At 36.2% G+C, this 22,524-nt stretch overlaps 1 protein-coding gene across 10 annotated transcripts in view; it reads right to left on the bottom strand.

The window, feature by feature from the left end:
- ZBTB20 (zinc finger and BTB domain containing 20) overlaps positions 1 to 22,524 on the bottom strand; it is a 726,721-nt gene that overhangs the window by 525,939 nt on the left and 178,258 nt on the right. For all 10 annotated transcript variants that reach the window (XM_081138873.1, XM_081138863.1, XM_081138860.1 and 7 more), the window contains one exon: positions 13,996 to 14,038. The gene's annotated coding sequence lies outside the window, so the exon portion shown is untranslated. The remainder of the gene's footprint in view (positions 1 to 13,995; positions 14,039 to 22,524) is intronic.

Genomic DNA, 22,524 nt, shown 5'->3' with positions numbered 1-22,524 from the left:
TGTTACAGCAGCAGCCAATGGGAAAATAATGATGCTTCGAGTGCAATGTTGATTAGGCACATTAAACTAGGAAAATTCAATCAAATCTCATCAATTTCAATAATTTACCACCACATGTCCTTGTCTAGTTATGGATAAACAATTTAATTTTGAATGAAGCATTTGGAGAAATATCTGCTTCAGAATGAAAGTAAGATGAGAAGAACAGATTTCCTGTGCTCAACTCAAATGGAAAGATAACTATATAGTCCTAAAAAGCTCAGTGTTAAATCGTGGCCTACTATAAGACTAACACTTTAAAAAATCAAATCTAAGGATATTCAGTTTGACCTTCCATTTTCATTCACAGCCTTGATATACAGAAAAAAAGATTAGATGATACTACTATAAAAGACAATTTGTCAAAGGGAGAAATGATAGTTCAAGAATCACTGTGGCTCCTCTACCAATCCCTGGCACCAGAGTGGGCAATGGAACTAATTGATAAGAATAGCTAAGAGTAGCAATGAATTCAGTCCCTCTCTGTGGTCAACTAACTTTGGCTTTTACAAATAACAGTCTGTAAAATTTTAGGGAGATATATTTAAGCATCTTTAATCAATTCCTAAATGCTTACTATTGCCATGTTTACTCTCAGGACAAAGAGAAAGGTCAACTGGCCGGCCCTGAAGCAGACCTCCTAATTGTATGTTAATAGCTAACAGGACGTGCATGCCTTTGCCCCTCTACTGTAATTCACACACACCTTGAGCAGCCTGTAAGAATATAGAAATCAAATTTCCTGTATTCCAGATCTTCCCTTGACTGACTCCTTCATATTATTCAGCTCTTAGTTCCAGCATTATTTCCTCAGAATGCTTACTTCTAAATTTTTGTATCCTATGAGCACACAATTATGAGCTATCCAGAACAGAAGTGCACCAGAAGACCTGCAACTTAAAAGAACTGTTCAGTAGGTAAGACCTGTCATAGTTCATATAAACACTCTATTAATTATCTACTTTTAAAATTCATACAGTTGGTTTATTGAGTATTCTTAAAGGAAACACACCTGGAATATCCCACAATCATGAGGTGGGAAGGACCGACAAATGCTTCTAGTTCTATTCCAATTGTTTTAGGAATGGGTTACTTTACTCTGTCCACCCTCACCCTAATATTAGTCTACTCTTTATTTACAGAAAAAGGAAATGTTTCCATTAGCTTGAGAATCAATTTGGGAGGAGCAGAAAGAGGGCGGGTGTTTCAGTGGGCACAGCTGCGTTTAAATTCTGTCTTAGCCACTTACTGGCTACAGAAAGTTAGAAACTGACCTCTCTGAGCCGAGCCTTGCTCTTTCAGTCTGGTCCTGGACACTCATCACCTCCAGTTATCACTTAATGTATGTGTATTTCTTATATATAGCCAGATTCATAATTCTCTAAGAGAGACCTTGCCTATGCTAAATATAGAGTGATTAGATTATCTCACGATTTCAATAAGCAATCACCTAGCACAATGCTTTTTGTCACTTTAGGACACTAAATTTCCGGTGCTTACAGTATCTGGAGATCATTATGAAAATCTTTTCTGTAACTCATGATTTAGATCATCAGTAAAGTTATTTGAAAGTAATATGGACTAAGAATGTATATTTGCTATCTCAGCACACATGGATTCACAGAAGACCTCGGTGATATCAACGATAGTTTTCAATTTTGCACTGCACTTTGTGGAGTAAGGGTAACCCTGTTGATTATCTCTTCTATGACTCAAGTTTAGCATCTATAATGAAGAGAAATTTCAGTAGTTTAAAAGAGTAAGAAAGAGAATGACTCATAATTCAATTAAATCCATTAAAAATATGAAGGTGCCAAGTCAATAAGTATTCTATAAATGCTGAACAGATGAACTTAGTCAACCACAGAAAACAGAAAGGATTAATGTATGAGTAAGTAAATAAGCCTTCCAGAGATATTTACTACAGTAAAATAAAGTTACTCTCTATAGTACATGATTAATAGAAAAGTTATTCTTAAAATCACTTAATTAAACATAATTTAAATCAATTGTCAAATGAAAAAGTATGTTGTTTAAGAACAGGATTTAGAAAGTAAGTATACCTATTTTGATCAATGAAAATATAAATATAATATCAAATGACATATTTAGAGGAGAAAGAAAATCAACTTTCTTTTGGCTTAGGGTATATCCTATCCTGACACTAGCATAGGCTCTAATAAGTATACATTGCCTAGCTTGAGGCATCAGACCAGCACGATTAAAGATTATGTTTGAACTGTCTCCAAATATCCAAAATTAACCATTTCTTAAAGCAATACTGAACTCAGCTGTCCTGTTTGCAACATAAAATTAAGACATTATAAAAGCAAGATTTCTAGTTAATTTTCAGTTTGCCCATTTTTCTGTATATATCATCATGTACTTATTTAAATCTGAAAATTCAGAAGATCCTAACTCATTTACATTTTTTTATTTTTAAAAAGTCACGACCTACAGTACAATCTTGTTTTGATGTTCTTAACATAAAAGAGAATAATAAATAGTGTGAAAAATTCAAATACTTTAAGAAAATACATTTTGAGGGATGAAAGATCTATTCACACATTTAAACCCTAAATATACAGAAATGCATATATTTAGAAAATTATAATTTTTTTTCATATATTCCCTTAAAGATCCTCAAAATCATAAGGATGACACATGTAGCTATTGATCATTAAATATTATATGTTCAAAGCAGAAGTATTTTTCTAAGAAACAGAAAATATCAATTACAGTATTATTACTTTTTTTAACTTAAGAGATGTGCACTAATCACTGACTATTAGTAAATATAATTGTTTCTATAGTTAATAAATTTTGGTTAGCCAACACTCTGATCAACCTTCTAGTCACCAAATATTCCAAAGGTGGGAATAAATGATTCTTACAACTCAGAGATGAACCTATTTGTATTTGAATTGTTTTTAGAGACACGGGTCTCCACACACTACATAAGCTCAGCATGATACAGACAATTAAGGTATTTATATAATCAGGAGGAAGGTAAATACAGATATATAAACTGCTAGAATACCCATTGAATGAATGAATGAATGAATGAATGAATGAATAAAACATTAAAAAGACAATGTTTAAATAGGATCACTATAAAACAGATACCTTAAATTTATAAATTATTAATATTAAATAGTTATATTACAAATGAGAGAGAATTGTTATTGAGGAGCCAATGATTCAAAAGTAATATTAGTAATGACTAGGTTATGGAGTTTTTCTTAAATTCTTGCATCTTTTTAGATAAGTGCAGTGTTCCATTCAAAGTGCACAATAAACCTGTGAGAGCTAGAGCAAATAATGAAAGTGGTGGGAAAAAAGGACCTATAGAGTAGACCATGTTAAACATTTTATTACATGGTTTCAAGGTAGAATTACAATATGATAATGAAGGAAGAGGAGGAGGGGGGAGAGCAGCAGGGGAGGGGAGGGGAGGGGAGGGGAGGGGAGGGGAGGGGAGGGGAGGGGAGGGGAGGGGAGGGGAGGGGAGGGGAGGGGAGGGGAGGGGAGGGGAGGGGAGGGGAGGGGAGGGGAGAAGGAGGGGAGGGGAGGGGAGAAGGAGGGGAAAGAAGAAAAAAGGCTCATTTTAATATCAAAGTGCTTTGCTATATTTGCTATATCGTCACATCTAATTTACAGATTAGCAAACTGAGCCTAAAAAGCACAAGAGGGATTGCCTGATATCTCATAGCCAATAAGTGACAGTGCAGACACTTGAATCCAGATCTTTTATTTCTAAAACCCCATATTCGTTCCACAATAATATACTGCCTCTTTGATCCTGGAAACCAGAAATATGTAGTAAAATTCTTAAATACCTGGTTAAAATAGAAATTCCCCCAAGCGTGTTGAGAGTGTCAGAATTATAAAAATTAAAATCATCTTTTTAAAAATTATTGTTATATAAGTTTATGGAGGACAAAAATCACCTTTGAATCCCCTCAATTTTTAATATAGAATCTTGGCAGTGAGAAGGTGCTCCCAAAGCTTCAGGTGAATTGTATACTATGAAGGAAAAAATAACCTAGAGAAACATATGAAAGATCTACCTCAGATAGGAGGAGTCAGTGAATTTCCCTCTGAGGAGGTATTTTATAATAAATTATAATATAATACTTCACAGGTTTATAGTCTAGCAGAAAAGAAAAACATTAAAGCAAAAATTACATCACCACTTATCTATTTACAACTGAGGTCTACTCACAATCCCTCCTGCAAATACCATGTAATTCCAAACTTAACTCATTTGTGGATGTTACTCCTCAGCCTGAAAATGATCTCCTTTCTCATTTCTACTTGCCTAAGTCCTAGGTTTTATATTTTTTTCAAGGCCTATCTCAAGTCCTATTTCTTACTTACAGCTCACCAAGCCCTCTACCTCCCCTGAATACCTTGAGCACGTGATGACTTTTTCAGTCATGGAAAATGGGTTTCAACCTTAAATCCTAATTCCATCAGTTGGTAATGGTTATCTAAAGCATTGTCTTCAGCAGGATTTTAAGGTTAAATTTCAGTTTAGCAGCAAAGAGAACCATGGTGGATTAGTGACGATCTTCACAAACAATGAAGGGGAGGGGAGACATCAGGTCCAGAACATTTATTTGACAAAAGTGCATGACCTTTTTTAACTTTTATAGTATTCATTTGATACCAAATACAGGTCTAGAGCATGCATTTAACACTAAGAGTAATATATAGATATATATAGATATACAGAGATATACTTAATGTCTATAACATCTCTTCAAGTGTGCCATAAGATTCTTGTAGGCAAGGATCATATATGCTTCTTTATGTCACAGCAACTAGCCATGCCTTGCAAAATAGGAATCTGCTAATGAGATGACATTTTTAGAATTCACTGTTACTACTATTATTCACAAACTCCATTTATCTCTTTGCTTCTCTCAAAAGATTATCAATATTAAACCTATTTTGAAGGAAATGTGTAACATAAACTAGAAAAGAAGTAAATACATTGTCTTTAATTTTTTTACTTATTGCTTGAGAGGGAGGGGGGGGGGGGAGGTAGGAACATTGATTTGTGTCCTACTTATCTGTGCCCTCACTGGTTGCTTCTTTTATGTGCCCCGACCAGAGATTGAACCTGCAACCTTGGCGTATCAGAACGATGCTCTAACCAACTGAGCTACGTGGCCAGGGCATAAATATGTTGTCTTTATCACCTCCAGGTTTGAATTAAGCATTAGAAAATTAGTAATATTTAAGAATTAAATATATGCCTGCCAAATAATATAGCAGAGCAAAGGAAAGATAAGGTAAACGAGCATTTTAAATGAAATTAAACCTTAAAAAAGTCCCAAACTTATATCTTTTAAAACATACTTTATATTTATTATGCCCTAAAATTTTTATCCATTTTTTTAATAGACTGCACCTTCTTGCACGTAGTAGGTGTTGAAGAAATCCATGTTGCCCTGGCTGGTTTGGCTCTGTAGTTAGAGCATAGGCCCACCGACCAAAGGGTTGTGAGCTCGATTCCAGGTCAAGGGCATGTATCTCAGTTGCAGGTTCCCCACCCCTGTTCAAGCGCGTGCAGGAGAAAACCAATCCATGTGTCTCTCCCACATTGGTGTTTTTCTCTCTCTTTCACTCTTTCTTCCCCTCCTCCTCCCTCCCTTCCACTCTCTCTAGAAATCTATGGAGAAAATGTCCTTGGGTAAAAATTAAAAAAGAAAAAAAGAAAGAAAAAAAGAAATCCATGTTGATTATGTTAGAGTTATACTAGAGATATAGTTCAATTTTGCATTCCCCCTGTTAAGCAAATGTATTTATCATATTCCACAACAGCTCACAGTTTGTTATACATTAACTGCTCATTCTCTGTGCCAATAAGACTGTGCTGGAACAGCAAATAAATTTGGTGCGTTCATTTAAATGATTCTGCACACCACAGGCTACCCAGTTGTCTAATGATAAGAGAGCCCCAAAGCCACCTGATCACCATTATACTCCCTTATTTTTTTGGACTAGCATGGTCAGTACTGTCAGGATGTCAATACTGAGAAGAATGAGAAGGAAAAGTACACCTCAGCCATAATCATGAAAAGGGTTTTTATTAATTCAGGCACCAGTGATGATGTGGCTGGATTGGAAGGAGAATGGAATATAGGGTCTGAAGTGCTTTATCTGCTCCAAGACCAATGCTGGTTTTGGCACTTCCCTCACTCTAGTGAGTTGCAAAAAAACAAGCAGGTGCTAGCAATCTGAGAGACCACATGCCAGCTACAGCTGCTTCAAAATGATTCAATTACATCTGCCTGAATAGTCCCAGGACATCAAAACAGTTGAAGAGATCCATAGGTTGCAAGGAGACTAGTCTATCCTGGAACAACCACCTGCAAATCTCCAGGTTTGGATATAAGTGATCATTCTATCCCTAGTCACAGGAAAAAAAAGATGGAAAAAAATGTAATTTTAATTCACTTTGAAATTAAAAATTGGTTGGAGAGAGCACAAATGGTCCCTTTGAATTTTCATGTTTAAAATCTGACGGTAGCAGAGGTCTTAAGGATATCTTGAAACAGTTTGAATTTGTAAGAACATTTCCCAAATCACTGGGTACAGCACATTTACAGAACATGCTCTTGGGATCCGGACTTCGCTCCAAACCTTGTTTGTACAAAAAGGGGCCAAGCAGCTGGGAAATTCTGGAGTGGAGTGTGTCCTCATTAGTTCCCATCTGCCACCAGAACTCAGCTCATGGCAAGTTTGGCTAAGTCCTGGTGTACTCAGGTCCAAATGTGGGTCAGTTTTAATTACACTATACAGAATTCAGTGTGCAGTTTTTAAATCCTTATTATACAGCACAGAGGAATGGGCAGCTCTCCAGCTAATCAATTTTTTAAAAGTACATATATAAAAATTTTAAACCAGGCTAGACAGACAGTGGGTGGAAAAAAAATCTTATAAATGAGTACAAGGGTTACTTAAGAGAATTATTAGCAAAAATGGGTCATGAACAAGTTCTGCTTTAAAACGTCAAAGTAAGAAACAAACTATTTCATTGGCGAGATAGGAAAGTTAAGTAAGGTACACAGCACCCCTCTGCTCTTTAGTGTGAATGAGGAACAACAAGGGTGTGGCCAGTTTGTAGCAAACACCTACAGGAGCACTGGCTTTCAACTAAGCAGAGGCAGGCCCGGTTTTGTCATTCTTCATTCCTAGCTGCTTCAATGTTTATCACTCATCGCAGGATTATAAAAACGAAGAAGAAATCACAAACTACCTGTTAAAAGTAGAAAACAAAGGTGAGGGAGTGGAAAGAGAGAGAGAAAAGGGGAGCAGCGTGCACATGTGCTTGGTAGCGGACCCGAGCATGACTTAGCTCTTCACACCATTCACACAACCTGAGTCGGGAATCAACCACCAGCCTATGTTCAGAATTCTTCCCGTCCAAAAGCTCCATCAGGTGCAGGAGAGCTAAAAAACACTAAGCCTTCAAGACAAAGGTCAGCAAAAAATCGGGAGTGAACGCACTGCCAGGTTGCTCAGTTGGTTGGAGCATCATCCCTTATACACCAAAAAGGTTGCAGGTTCGATCCCCGGTCAGGGCACATATGAGACGTAACTGATGGATGTTTCTCTCTCACATCAATATTTCTCTCTGTCTCCCTCTCTCTCTAAAATCAATAAACATATCCTTGGGTGAGGATTTAAAAGAAAAATCAAAAGTGGAGATGTAGGCAGTCAATGTTCAGCACTTATGCAATGGTATAATGTACCATTTTTGATGGATAAAATGTCCTCTGGCACAAACACTAATGACTTGATATATATATATAGGCTGAATTGTTATGCAGCTTATCCATTAAAAACGGGGCAAGGAATTCTGGGTTTAAACACTAGCTGTGTGATCTTGAATAAATTGCTTATTCTCTTTGAGTTTCACTTTTCTCACCTGTAAAATGGGGAAAATCACATCTACCTAATAGAGTTTTGTAAGAATTATCAATAATATATGTTGAACAACTGAACTATGAAAGTCATTCAATCAATGTTAACTACTACTAATGCAACTGCTAAGAGTTGAATTGTGACCCCTCCCCGAAAAAAAGGATATGTTGGATTCCTAACCCCAAGTACCTCAAAATGTGACCTTATTTGGAGAAATGGTCTTTAGAGAGGTAATCAAATTAAAAATGAGATCATTAGAGAGGATCCTAATCCAATAGGACTGGCATCCTTACTTTTTTTTGAAAAAGGGCAATCTGGACACAGAGACATATACACATAGAGGGAAGGTGATGTGAAGAGACACAGAGAGAAGATGTCTATAAGTCAAGGAGGGAGGCCTGGAACAGACCTTTCCCTCACAGCCCTAGAAGGAACCAACCTTGCCAAAACATTGATTGCAGACTCCCTGACTGTGACAAAACAAATTTCTCTAGTTTAAGCTACCCAGTTTGTTATACTTTGTTACGGCAGCCCTAGCAAACTAAGACTCAACTAAATAAAAATTTCATTGATCAATATTTACTTCGCCTCCTCACGGTCAGAACTGTACACTTGACTTTAGGCAAGTCAACTTTATCAACTCTACTAAGTAATGGTCTATCTATAAATTATTTAGTGCTTTTCCCTTGTTTTCTGATTGCTGTTCAGGAATATACTGCTGCATTATAAACAGCCTGGCAGGAAATAAATAAATAAAATAAAACTAGCTTGCTATAATTAAGATCATCTAGTTTTTATTAAATACAATTAGGGAAAATCACACATACAGATTTACAAATCTACTTTTCTACTGTTGAGGGAATTTCCCTAGGAGAATATCAGGTCATTTTACTACACTAATTTCCTTCTCAAGAAAAAAAGACAGCCATCTACTAAATGCCAACTATGACCACTAAACCTAGGGCTGCTTAGAATGTGACAACCTTGCCTACTGAACCACCTTCAGTTCATTAGGATGCATGTAAGAGTATATGTTTTAATTGGCATGTATGGATTCTTCATTGTTTGCAAAAGATTTGTTTTAAGGGTGTCTGACTTTCAGAAGATAGTTGGGAGTTGTACCAATAGCCCTTCCATCTCAAAGTGCACTTCTGAAATCAATGGACCTTCTAGTGCATGTGATTATCCTCATCTTAAATGTTTCTTTAAACCAGGGGTGGGGAAACGTCAGGCCAGCGAAATCATTTGATCTGGCCCTGCCAAGGCAAATGCAGGTGGGACTCGAAATTCAATACATCTAGGAGCTTTTTCCATAGCTAATTTTTAAATTGATAATTTTGTATGGCCCTCGAATGATGTTATAAATATCCAAATGGCCCCTGGCAGAAAAAAGTTTCCCAACACCTGCTTTAAATAAACCCAGCCTTCTATAGAAAGTAGTATGCATAGCTAGAAATGGTGAGTTTAACCAGAATGAACTGAGATACTCAACTGCTATCATCAAAGACATAACTTTGCCAAAATTAACTTTCTTAATGGGTGAATCTCACACTTCCTCCAAATTCTTCCAGTGCCCATCATAGCAACCTTTATATTTTAACATGAGAGAGGAGAAAAGTAATATGTAGGCAATACTAGTGGATGTCATACACTAAATATTTTGTATACTTAATCTACTTTAATCCTTATATCCATTGTTTAAAAGGTAGACATTGTTACAGTCATATTCTGGATAAGAAAACTCTAGGCTTAGTACAGTTAGGTAACCTTGACTGGGTCACATAGCTACTGCATTGTGGAACTAGGGTTTCAGTGCACATCATTTGGACCTCAAAGATCCTAAATTCAAACTCAGACAAGAGATTTCAGAGTTCAGAGATCCTTGGCTTCAAGATGCTTACTTACGGTATGCAGGCTCCTTGAAAGCATCTGAAGTCACTTAGATAGCAATATCCTGCTAACCCTGACTCAGTTATTCTTATGAAGAAACTACTTATTCACAAACTACTTATTCACAAACACAAACTAAGAGGCTTCAATCAATTTATATCAAAATAATTCCATTATAAGAATACCTGAAGGTCTTTTAGGTTCACTACATTGATACCTTGTCATATGGTTAATGTTCCAGCAACTTGGCATAGTCCATTTACTTCCTGGACATAAGCAATCAATTCTCCAATTACTAGTAGAAAAAAAATTTAACTCTAATATGTTTACACATGAGGTATCTCACACTAGACCAAGAATCAAGAGCTCTGGTTCAAATTCTACATATCTCACCTATTAGACTGTATAACCCTGACAAGTACATAAAACTTTTCTGAGCTTTTTTTTTTTACAATGGATGAAATGAAAATGTTAGACAGACGATCATTAAAGTCCCTTCAAATTCTAACACTGTATGATTTTTAGAATCTCTTTTCAAGCCCTAGAACTTTGGATAGAACTTTTAAGACAATCTATATGACAGTGCCAGACCAGGATCCCTGCTCTCAGGCAATTAGATGGTCTTTCTTAAGTATCTAAGTTGTAGTAGTGATAACAGTGGTGATAGAAATAATAGTGTCACTAAGATTTATTGAGTACTTGCAATGTGCCAAACACCAAACTAAGAATTTTACGTGTATTGTGTTATATCCAACTCAACACAATATATGAGGTAGATACTACTATTTCTCCAATTTTAAAAACGGAGCAATAAAGGAACACAAAGATTAGGTAACTTGACTGGGTCTATACTAATAAGTGGTGAAGCCAAAATGAGCTCTATTGACATACCTTTGTCTCCTACTAGCCTGTGTGCTCTCTGAAGGTAAGGACTTTGTTTCATTTACTTATTTATTTTTATTGATTTTAGAGATAGAAAGAGAGAGAAAAAGAGAGAGAGAGAGAAGCACTGATGTATCATTCTCTTTATTTGTGTATTCATCGGATGACTTTTATATGTGCCCTGACCGGGGATCAAACCCACAACGTTGGAGTATCAGGATGACGCTCTAAACAACTTAGCTACCCAGCCAGGGCCGGCAAGGACTTTGTTTTATTCTTAGCCTAGCACAGTGTCAGGCAAATAGTAGGGATCCATTTATTATGTGGAATAAAATGAATGAAGGAAATGAGGAGGGGAGGAGGGGGAGAAAGGGAAGAATGAAAGAAATTATATCTAGACATGCTATGTTCTAAATAAATGTTGATTTTCTTCCTTTATTTTTTTAACCCTGAAATCACACACAAAATCTGCAACTGTGCCCAGGAAGTCACTGAAGAAGCTGTTATTACTGGTTTAGTATTCTAGTTAATACATGTCCTTGGCTCATTTCTTAATTTCTAATGTTGAGACCAACAAAGGAATACAGTTTAATCTACAACACTAAGGTTCCAAAAATAATAAAAATAATGTCCTTTATATTGGCCTCTCACCCATTGGTGTAAACTAAGGACAAAGAAAAATTGGTCCCAGTGGAAAGGTCCTTCCAAGCCTAGCAGCATCCCTGAATATCATCAACCAGTGGCACCAAATTTGAGAAGCCTAAACAAAATGGTTTGGAACAGCCTCTGCCATTCTTATGTGACTGACTTATGCTCCCAAAATGGAACTGTACAGTGCCTATCTAAAGCAGGTCTAAATCGCCCTATTTTCACTCTACCTCTACTTGGCTTTATCTCTGCTTATTTACTGTTAAAATTTAGTAAATAATAGAAGCCATAATTCTAAACCTGTATACAGTAAACACAGGGCTCATTACTTCTGTTTACCAAAATAGTTACAGATTTTTAATGTCATCTGATCTTACTTGACCTGAAGAAAGTCAACATACTTTTTTGTGTGTGTTTCCGTGAGCTAGAGATAGGGGTGAGTTGGGGAGAAAGAAGAAGGGGGCTACAGAGAGAGGTCAAAGAGAACAAGAGATTGCTCAGGAAACTTACAGCATTAACCCTATAACACAGAAGATTCGTTTATTCTTATGCTGCAAAGTATTTCCCAAGGCGACGAGTTCCATTTAACTTAGTCATTAAATATCTCAGCACTGTGTGTAAAATAAAGATAATATAAAGAGTTTCCTCATAGTCAGCAAAAATGAATATAAAGCTTACTGAAAATAGTGTGATGTTAATTCTTGGTTATAATGAGGATCAATTCTTACATATTCGTTTCTCATTTTAAGGAAAGAATTTATCAGTAGTCTTCATCTCTGTCTAATCAGCATTATGAGAACTAAAGGAACTCCATAAAGATCCATCCAAAATATTTAATGAGGAACACATTTCTAGGATTCTCTAGTTCTTCCCTATTTTTCATATAATCCCAGGCATGTTTTATTCATATACATATTCATTTATCATTTATTGACCACCTACTTTATACAAGGCATTTGTATTAAGGGACTGTGGACAATCTCTACTTCTCTCGGCACCTATGTTTCCTCCTTCCAAAGATGATGTTAAATTTATATTGTGGTGACTTATTTTTAAAAAACACATTTAAATAGATCAATAAATGGAGAAGATACACCAGTTCTAAGACTTTATGTTACTAAATACTGACAGAAACTCCTTAGCATTTTAATATGTTAATGAGAACAACACCAGTCATTTGAATACATTTTCAATATGCGGAATTTGGGATTACCAAATAAATTATTTAACTACACACTTTTTATATTGAGTTGCAGCTTTTTATATTGCATTTAGAGAACTTAACTAGTGTAAGATACAGTCTATAATAGCTTGTGTATATTAAAAATATAGATATTTGTCTGAAAATATACAGAGCTGCTAACTAAAAGAAACATCACTGACAGCAACACTTAGAAAATACCAGGTGCCTAGAATTGGATGAAAGTAAAAGATAATATTCCAGCCTTAAAAACTACATCTGGATTGTATCCCCTTTTCTAAGATTGCTATTTAATTTTCACTTTTTCTTCTTTCTTACTTACACCAAACTGCAACAGAAACACATGCCCAAATCTAGAATTCATCTTATACCCTTAAATTTCCCGAATATGCCCCATGTGTCCACTAATAATAGCCAAATGCTTTCAAATCTGTTCAGCTAAATGGATCAATAGCTACATCCAGCCTCACATAGTGGGGTTGCCAACATGGTGAAATTAAGCCAAACACAAAATGTGTCTACCATGACAAAAATTATTATCAACCCACTTATCTGAAGAGATCTACATTCCCCAGGTATCCCTTAGAAAAGTTAACATACATATTACCTAGGACAGTTAACTAAAAAATATTTGAGACTCTGAATGAAGGATTTGAGAAAATATTTAGGAGCTAAAATCAGTGAGTTTTACAATTAATCAATGTAACAATAGTTCGAGGTCGACATCAAGTAAGAATCTTCCAGACTCAGAGTACACAGAATACGTAACAGCACAAGCAAACTGCTAACATGCCTCTCCGTGAGCTCACTCATATGACACAGCTGCAAGCAACAATTGGGCAGGTGCAACCAAGCTTTTGAGAATTCCTGCCTGTTGCCCAGGAACCACAACACCGCACGGTGGAGATTTTAAACAGGTGCAAACATTTTTTTTCCATTTCTCTACTGCTTGAGACAGTGCAGCAGACAGTACATCTGCAACCACTCCTTACCTACAGCAACGACCACAGAAAATAAACTCTAAAGCAGAAAAAAAAGTTTGAAAGTAAAGCAATAATGTCAAAAACTGGTTTTGCAATAATTTGACCCCGTATCAGCAGTCCTGTTAATTGTACAGTTCCATGAAACATTGTCTAATGTTTTACCAGTTGAATGCTTTGTAATTAAAATTATTCTGCCTCATCAAATCTTAGAAAAGGTTTCTTTGATTCTTACAAGAGAGTGAAATGTAAGGTATGTATAAAATGTACTGTCTTTGGAAACTGTCAATATGTACAAGTATCAAAAATTAACATTTTCACATTATGAAACCTGTAAGCAATTTTAATACACAAAAATGTAATAACATGTCAGTTAACACAAAGATTTAGGTAAGTATAGGTAATTCATATACATACCTGTGCAGCTATCGGGCACAGACAGAGAAGATTTATCAGGTACCTGAAATGAAAAACAAATATAGAAGTAAAAATTAATTTTCTAAATAGAACCAGTATTATGCTGAGACAATTTCTGCAGAGAAGCAGGAAAGAATGCAGTTTTTAAAGAGGTGAGTTATTTTATACCTATATTTTCCCCAGAGGATATTTCAAATCACCTTAAATTCATGTGTGTGAATATACATACACATAGAGGCCCCTCGCAGCGTTATCAAAACAAGTACCAGCAAGGGACTAAGACTCACCGTGGCCTCTGAAACGAAAATGCTTTCACTAGAGAACGAGGCAAACACTTTAAAATGATTTTTTTTTTTTTTTTTTTTGGTACTCTTCCAAGACTATTGCCTTCCTAATACACATATGACTACTAATCTCTAAAATGAAACCACTCAGATTCATCTGCACTCAGTTTAGTATATTGGTGTGGAAGAAAGTTGCTTTTGTAGAGCAGTCCACACAAAAATGCATAAATAAATAAAGTAAATTTTGAATGTTCATTAACTTTAGTCACAACAGCAAATAGAAATGAGACTAATTGCTACAAGAGGGAATGGTAAAGCCACATATAATGCTTCACCCAAACACTTTCGGAAAACTGACAACGAAGTAGGTGTCCATACAGAGGACAACATAAGTTCAGCTTAAGCAAAAGTATGCAGAGTTTATAATTAAATCTAAAATACATTTGCATGTGGATGGAAACTATATTGTAACATGCAGCCTCCACACTGCCTTGACCCTTAAAAATATTTCATAATTCTTTCTGAAAGCAAATTGAAGTGTTTAATTTATACACTTTTTCTAAGCATAGTGGATGACAGTAATATATTAAAATCAGTAGGTCTATATAACATTTGCTTAGGAGTGTACAGAGGTAATAATCAATTTTGATGATGGTTCAATAAAACACCCTTTTCACACACTTGCGATGAGTGTGTAAATTGCTAACATGTTTCTGGAAAACTATTGGGTAATTTGTATCAAGAACTTAAAGTTCAAAATCTGTACTCACTAATTAGTTCTAGAAATCTATCTTACATAACTGAAAACAAACAGAGATTTATGTTAAAAGGATCATTTTTATGATAGAGAAAAATTAAAAGCAACCTAAATGCCCAACAGTAGAAAAATAATTAAGTAAAGCATAGCTCATCAATGTAAAGAAATGTTTTGTAACAACCCACAAGGTACCTGGTGGTACTATCATGTTATATAAACATATAGGGTAACAACTGCATGGACATGATGAAATTGCTTGGAAGATTAAAAAAAAGAAAAGAACACAAAAATATTGAATGATTATATCTAGATAATAGGGTTATCAATGATTTTAATTTTTCTTTTTATTTTCATATGTAGGTAATTTCTACAATAAACATTACTTTATTATAGGGGAAAATTATTAGTTGGCAGGATAAGAGTAAGAGAGAGAAGTTACAGAGTGCCATATGGAAATCATAAACCTAACCTTCCTAAGGGAAGTCCATTAATTCAGTTACACATAAAATCCACCACGTATACCCCACAGTGAGACAGTCATCCTCACTGCTTCCTCACAGGGGCCCAGCCACGGTCTCTCATCCCACTGCTTTAGAACCTATACCAGTAATTCAATAACACATTTTTAATCATTTTTGTAAAGCGTCTTTAATTATGCAGAGTGAAATGATGGCAAGAACAATTTAGGACTGCAAATCTGTTCAACCTAATACAGACTAATATATTCACTAAGTAAACAATATTAAGTGAGCATCTATTACATGCAAAGCATGGTGCTCGGCGCTACGATATGCTAAAAGATAAATTGGAATACATCTTACCCTCATAGAGCTAACAATTTTAAAATGCCCAAAAACGGTAAATATACCTTCCTATTAATTTTACTGTAAACCCAAAACTGCTCTAAAAATGTCTCAAAAAACAAACAAACCAAAAAAAACACCCTAAGAAACAAAACAGATTTTAAAAATGCACATACAGCTCACATAAAGATGCAAACATACTATGGTTTAAGGCATTTGTGACAGAATCTGTTACACTTTACAGCAAGAAAACATAGGTCAGGTTTATTCTTTTATATTATTAAGCAAAAGCTGGTATTTAGGTAATAGTCATTAAAAAGTTACGAGTACATGAGTGTGTATGATTTATAAAAATGCCCTAGTAAATTACATTGGGTGTTTTTTTTCCTGATTTGATCTGCTTTTTGTTAATAGAGAGTTATATAACAGGAGACCAGGTATGAAGGGCCATTGATCCAATATCAAATGCCAGATTTGTAAAGTTATCTCAGATTATCTAAGGCTACATAAAACATGCACAATTATTAACAGGCTACAGTTATTTATTGGCAACCAAAGTAAATAAGTGAGCTGCTTGCTAATCCTGCCAAAGACATTGCTATTACCCCACCACCAGGGAAAGAAAGGGAGGGCAGGAACGGATAGATGAGTGCTGAGGGAATCCCTAACACCCAAAAGGTAGGGGGGTACCATTTGTGTTGTGCAGATAAAGTGATGCAGCGTAGAGTTTCTCTCAATAACAGTTCTGTTTCCTTGTGACCTGTAACCATAATGGTCACTGGGCCCTTCTGAAGCTAGTGCCACACGATGGTTCTGAGGTTCTGTCAGCGGGGCCAACCTGTGTGAAGTGGAACCAAGCAGTAGGACAGGCTAGTCACGTCACCAATGACCTGTAGATCGGGGCATCACAGAGTTCTGGGCAGCAACAGTTCCGTGAGGCAGGATGGTGGTTAAGTGACTAGCTCTTGCTGTCAGACAAACCTGGAATCGAATTCCAGCTCCCTCCTCTCTTCAATTGTGTGATATTGAGCAAGTGGCAAGTTACATCTTCCCTGTCTGTAAAATGACAATCATGGTCCCTACCCTACAGGACTATTTGTGGGTATTATGTTATAGGCATGTAAAAGATCTAGCACGTGCGTGCTATAAGCAAGCATTGCTAAATGGAAGCTATTAGTACTGTCCTAGTCGTATGAGAATAGGAGGGGATGTCAGTCCCTTTAAGATACGGGGCCAAGCTAAGCAGGGAGGAGGGAGACAGAAAAATGGTTTTCTTGAGATATCTCGTATTCCACAATGCATCCAAGAGCCAGTCATGTGCTGGGTGTTCACAGACCGTCTCTGAATCAGGATGCTATAATATTAATAGCCACAATAAGCAACGCCAAACAGCCTTTTTAACCACCATCCTTGTTACTAAAGAGGAAGATAGTAGGATCTAAGTACTAACATGTGCAGCAATAATGCCCATTTTTCTGGGTGAAAAATGAAGGATCATTTTCCATATTTACCTGAAACAACAGGATATGAAAAATAAGGACAAGATGAATGTAATATCCAGCTGGAATCAGGCCAAGGTGTTGTGGGCTCCTTAACAATCACTCGACGGCAGAATGCATACTGCTGTTGTTCTAGTCCTATTTCTGCTTTGATTTGGAGGCCAGCACAGGTCCAGAATTGTTAAATGGTGTCTGCAGAATCCCATGCAGTTACCTCATCTCTAAAATTGTTTGGTTCACGTGAGGGTGAAGTTACTGTCAGAATAATTCCAAATGGAGACACAATGTAGAGGGTTTTTTGTAAGTACTTTTTATTTCCAGGTTGGTACAGCGGGAACTGAATAGGTCCAACACTATGCTGTGAATTTCAGGACAGTTTATGTCTCCTCCACACTGGCTAGGCCTGGCTAGACATGAAAGAGGTTCTTAATGGTGCCTCTTCAGCCATTTATAAATCTTATAGCTAATTCACTTAGGACACTGAAAAAGGCCTTGGCAGGTCTGTAAGGCCAGTGGCTCCATAAATGGGCTCTGAACCTAAATTTAGACTAAAAACATTTCCCTTATGACTGAATAAGCATCCTCATGAACATTTTAAGTGCTTTACATTTTAAATTTGACTTACTTTGAGAAAAGACACTGTAATCCTGAATACTTTAATTTTATTTAATATATATTTACTTCTTCTAGACCCATTACTGAGATGGGTGTTCTATCATTATTATAGTGTTATTATAAAATATAGACTTTAATCACCAATAAAGCCAATTTAATGTTTAAAAATAGAAGTGCCCTAACTTCTGTGATTTATCTAAACAGAGAGACTATAAAGAACAAGAGGAATTGTAATTTTAAAAATAGACTTGAAAAACTTATTAATTATGCTTAATTTTGTAAATTATTGAAACTTAGCCCTTTATGCTTAAAAATCTTTCTATCAGAAAAAGGAAGTAAGAGAAGAAACAGTTACCTATTTATCAACTCTGTGAATTAACTGGAAACAGATAAAGAAAGCACAATAAGGAAGGAAGAAGGAAATCATACAAAAAACACCCCTTAGACCTTAGGTCAGACCAGCTCTAATAAACTACAAAATGTATGAAAAACTAAGTTTATAAAAAATGTCATATTTGAATTTTCTAGCATTAATAGCTACCACTTAAAATGAAACAATTTAATATCAAATTTTATATGTAAACATAATGAATTTGAACTCTCAAGTAGAAACCTGATCTACAAAACACTAAATGTTAATAACTCTATTTACTTGTAATCCACACTTCACAGTGTATTAAAGGAGAAAATAGGTTTTGTTAATTAGATGATTTTTTAAAACTGAACTTCTTACATGAAAATTTAAGAGGTAGTCAAGAAAATGAACAAAACCAGAATTTAGATAAACATTAAGAATTGTATTTTCAAAATACTCTCAACTGGAAGTTATAACTATGGAAAGGAATCACTTGTTCTTGGGGAATGTGAAAATTCTACTGCCCTGCTTGTACACATACATCTCTGGGGTCTTTGTTTAGGTATGATCTCCTCCAGAATCTCATGTTCTGTGCTTAATCTTGTCCTAATTATCACCACACTGCATTGCACCTGTCCTCATAAGGCTGTAAACATGGGGACAGCCGTTTTGTCTTACTAGCCATTACATCTCTAGTCCTTACCACAGTGCCTAATCAACAGTAGGTACGGCTTAAAAAGAGGTTAAAGGGATTTTGAATGAATTGCGTTACCATCTATTTCTGATTAAGAAAATTCACACTGCATGAAAATTAGGGAATGGCATTCCCAACCAAATTGCTTTTCAACCTTTGAAAGACCTATCTTCCAACCTCTTTCACTTTCCCTTCCTTCTTTTCCTCTTCATCATTATAAAACTAAACGATGAGAATGTGAGTCTCAAATGTGGACAACAGACTAGAAAGCCTGCTTGGTTTGGCCCCAGGGCGGGGAGAAGTGAGCAATCCAAATCCCACTTAACAGACGCCTCGTGTGACAGAAGTTGAGACCCAGCGTTCTCTGAGTGAGTTCTGCAGTTCGTAACCAACTGTTTGGTTCTTCTGTTCTCCCTGAGAGGCCGCCTTTAGCTATTGGCTATCGTTCCTGAGACAGATCCCTCCATTATTTTATTATTTTGGGCATCTATGCAGTTTGAACCACTCATGTGATTATTGGTACATGTGTTCATTCTCTCCCTCCACCACTAGGTTGTATGCCTTATGGAGGTCATGTTATTTTGCTTGGCACTCTGTGTTCAGGGTCTACCCTAGTGCCTGACACACAATAAACACTCCATAAGTATTTGTCAGATATAGAAATATGAGGTTTGGAGCAGGAGCTTTCAATCAAGAGACTAAAATTAGGTAGTTTCAGCCATTCCTGCCCTTGGTTTTGCTACATTCCAACTCTATCTACCACATGGAAGCCTTGATACTGTAGGTACTCTTACTGTAAACTCCATTCAGTCAGTAGCAAGTCGGGAACTGTTCAGAGCAATTCTAGGTGGGCTGGAGGTAGAATGCCTGCAAGAAGCAATGGAATTATGAGGACAGCTACCACTTCCAATTAGAAGTCTAGGGTTTGAATCCCAGTTTACATGTGTGTATCCTAGGGGAAACTTACATAAACTCTCTAATATTCAGTTTAATCTTAAATAAAATGTGAGGATTTTATCTAACACCGCAGTTTTGAACGGTAATTGAATGAGGGTGTATATATGAAAGCAGCTGCTGGTATAATTCACAGCATTTAGGAGAAGGGTTCACGACAAATTAGTTCCTGTACATTGGCCAGCCACTGTCTGCAGAAAGATAGATATGATTTGACTAAAAGCTCAGGAGCAGGCATTTTAGGTAGAAAAAAATGGAAGAAACAGGGCTCAAAGGTAGAAAAAAAGTAAGTAGGTATTAGGGACAATAAGTTAAAAAAAAAAAAAAGAGTAGTAGAAATATAACAGCAGTTAGAAATGAAAGAGATTTTAACATGGTAGAAAAAATTGCCAAGAAATCTATTAGCTTTTCCCTTAGGTGACACAACCTTCCCTCATACAAATAAAATAATTGCTACTATTATAGTTAGGAGAAAAACCAACTGAAATGTACATTAAACACATATTAGAGATTTAACATTCTTCACATGATTTCTCATGCTGGAAACTCAGCCTGTGTAAATATAGCCATGAACTTTATTATTTACTATGATAAAGTAACAGCATATCCTGCTCTATGTACTGCCTGCAGAGTTATAAAAGGCAAATGTCTACTTGCTCTTTAGGTACAATTACAAGGCAGCAGAAATGTAGAGCTCGGCCCTTTCTTTGCACTGTGTGCTTGTCAGACAGCAGCTACCAACATGGGAACAGAAACTTGGTATCATGAGAACTTCACTGAAATTATTTTTTCACATGTAGTTGCTTACATTTTCTCACTACTTTAGTCAAACTTAAGTCGACTTCCTCAATAAAATTATTTAGTCTAAGCCATTATCTGTCCAGTCTGTTTGTGTGTGTGTAAGGTGGAGCGTGTGCGGTGTGCACTCTTTCCTTTGTTCTTAAAGAAAGGGGGTGAGACGTGTTAGATGCTCTCCTACCAAAGTAACCACTACGTCTCCGTACTTTTCTTCAGGAGTCGGTCACCTGGTACCAATAACTTCAGCAAAAAAGTCATTTGAATTCACAGCCTCTGTGCACCTGCACCGATAAACTGCTTTGGTAATGGTCTGTGTTCTCTATAAGCCTGTCACCTTCGTGAGGGCTGGAATCTCGTCTGTCTTTCTTTCGTATCATCATCGCCTAGTTCAGGGACAGGCACACAGTACTGCCACTGTGTATTTCATTCATTTATTAAACCAATACTTGCTGAGTACTTACTATGTGCCAGACATTGTTCTAGGTGGTGAAAATATACGAGTAAACAAAGCAGATGAAAATTTCTGGTCCCACGGAGATTATATTTTTGTGTGGGCAACTGATAATAAGAAAGACAGACAAGTTAAATATACAAAATAAGACAATGGTCTGTCTATGCTAAGGAATTAAAATAAATCAAGGAAGGGGGGAAAATGCTGGGGTGGGAGAGCTGGAGTTGAAATTTTAGATAGGGGGCCAGTGATAATATCACTGAAAGATCACATTCAGGTAAAGGCCTAAAATAAATGAGGGAATGAGATAGAAAGATATCCTTGGAGAAAAGGCATTCAAGCCAAAGGAGTGGAAAATGCAAAGGGCGCCTCATAGGACTATTCTCTTCTGTTTTCTATTAAAATGTCAAGCTAGATTCTCACAGAAATTCTCCTGCTAAAACATAGTGGCGCTTTTATTTAAAAGAGAAAACACACACACACATACATGGTGCGACAAAAATAGGCTTACAGTTGTGAGTATGCGAAAAAATTTATTCTTGTATTATTATTTATTAATTATTGTATTATTTTCCATACAAACTGTAAACCTACTCTTGCCCCACCCTGTACATATATCACATTTTCTTTATTCATTCATCTATGTATGGAAAATTAGGTTGCTTCCATATTTTGGCTATTGAAAATAATGCTGCAATGAACACAGAAGTGCATATATCTTTTTGAATTTGTTTCTGTTTTCTTTGTATAAATACCTAGAAATGGTATTTCTGAGTCATTTGGCAGCTCTATTTTTAATTTTTTGAGGATTCTCCATGCTGTTTCCCATAATGGCTGCACCATTTACAATTCCATCAACAGTGTACAAAGGTTCCCTTTTCTCCACATTCTTGCCAGTACTTGTTATTTGTTGATTTTTGATGATTGCCATTCTGACAGGTGTGAGGTGATATCTCATTGTAGTTTTGATTTGCATTTCTCTGATGATTAGTAATGTTGAACATCTTTTTATATGTCTGTTGGACATCTGTATGTCCTCTTTGGAGAAATGTATTTTCAGGTTCTCTGCCCATTTTTATTTTTATTTTTTTTTAAATATATTTTTATTGATTTCAGAGAGTGAGGGAGAGGGAGAGAGAGAAAAACATCAACAGTGAGAGAGAGTCACTGATCAGCTGCCTCCTACACATCCTCTGCTGGGGATCGAGCCCGCAACCCGCGCACGTGGCCTGACTCGGAAGCAAACACGATCTCCTGGATTATAAGTCGACGCTCAACCACTGGGCCACGCCTGCCAAGCTCTCTACACATTTTTAAAT

The sequence above is a fragment of the Miniopterus schreibersii genome (assembly GCF_964146895.1).
Source record: "Miniopterus schreibersii genome assembly, chromosome: 5".
Taxonomy (NCBI): domain Eukaryota; kingdom Metazoa; phylum Chordata; class Mammalia; order Chiroptera; family Miniopteridae; genus Miniopterus; species Miniopterus schreibersii.
The sequence above is the reverse complement of the archived record's forward strand: the minus strand, read 5'-3'. Positions and strand labels throughout refer to the sequence as shown.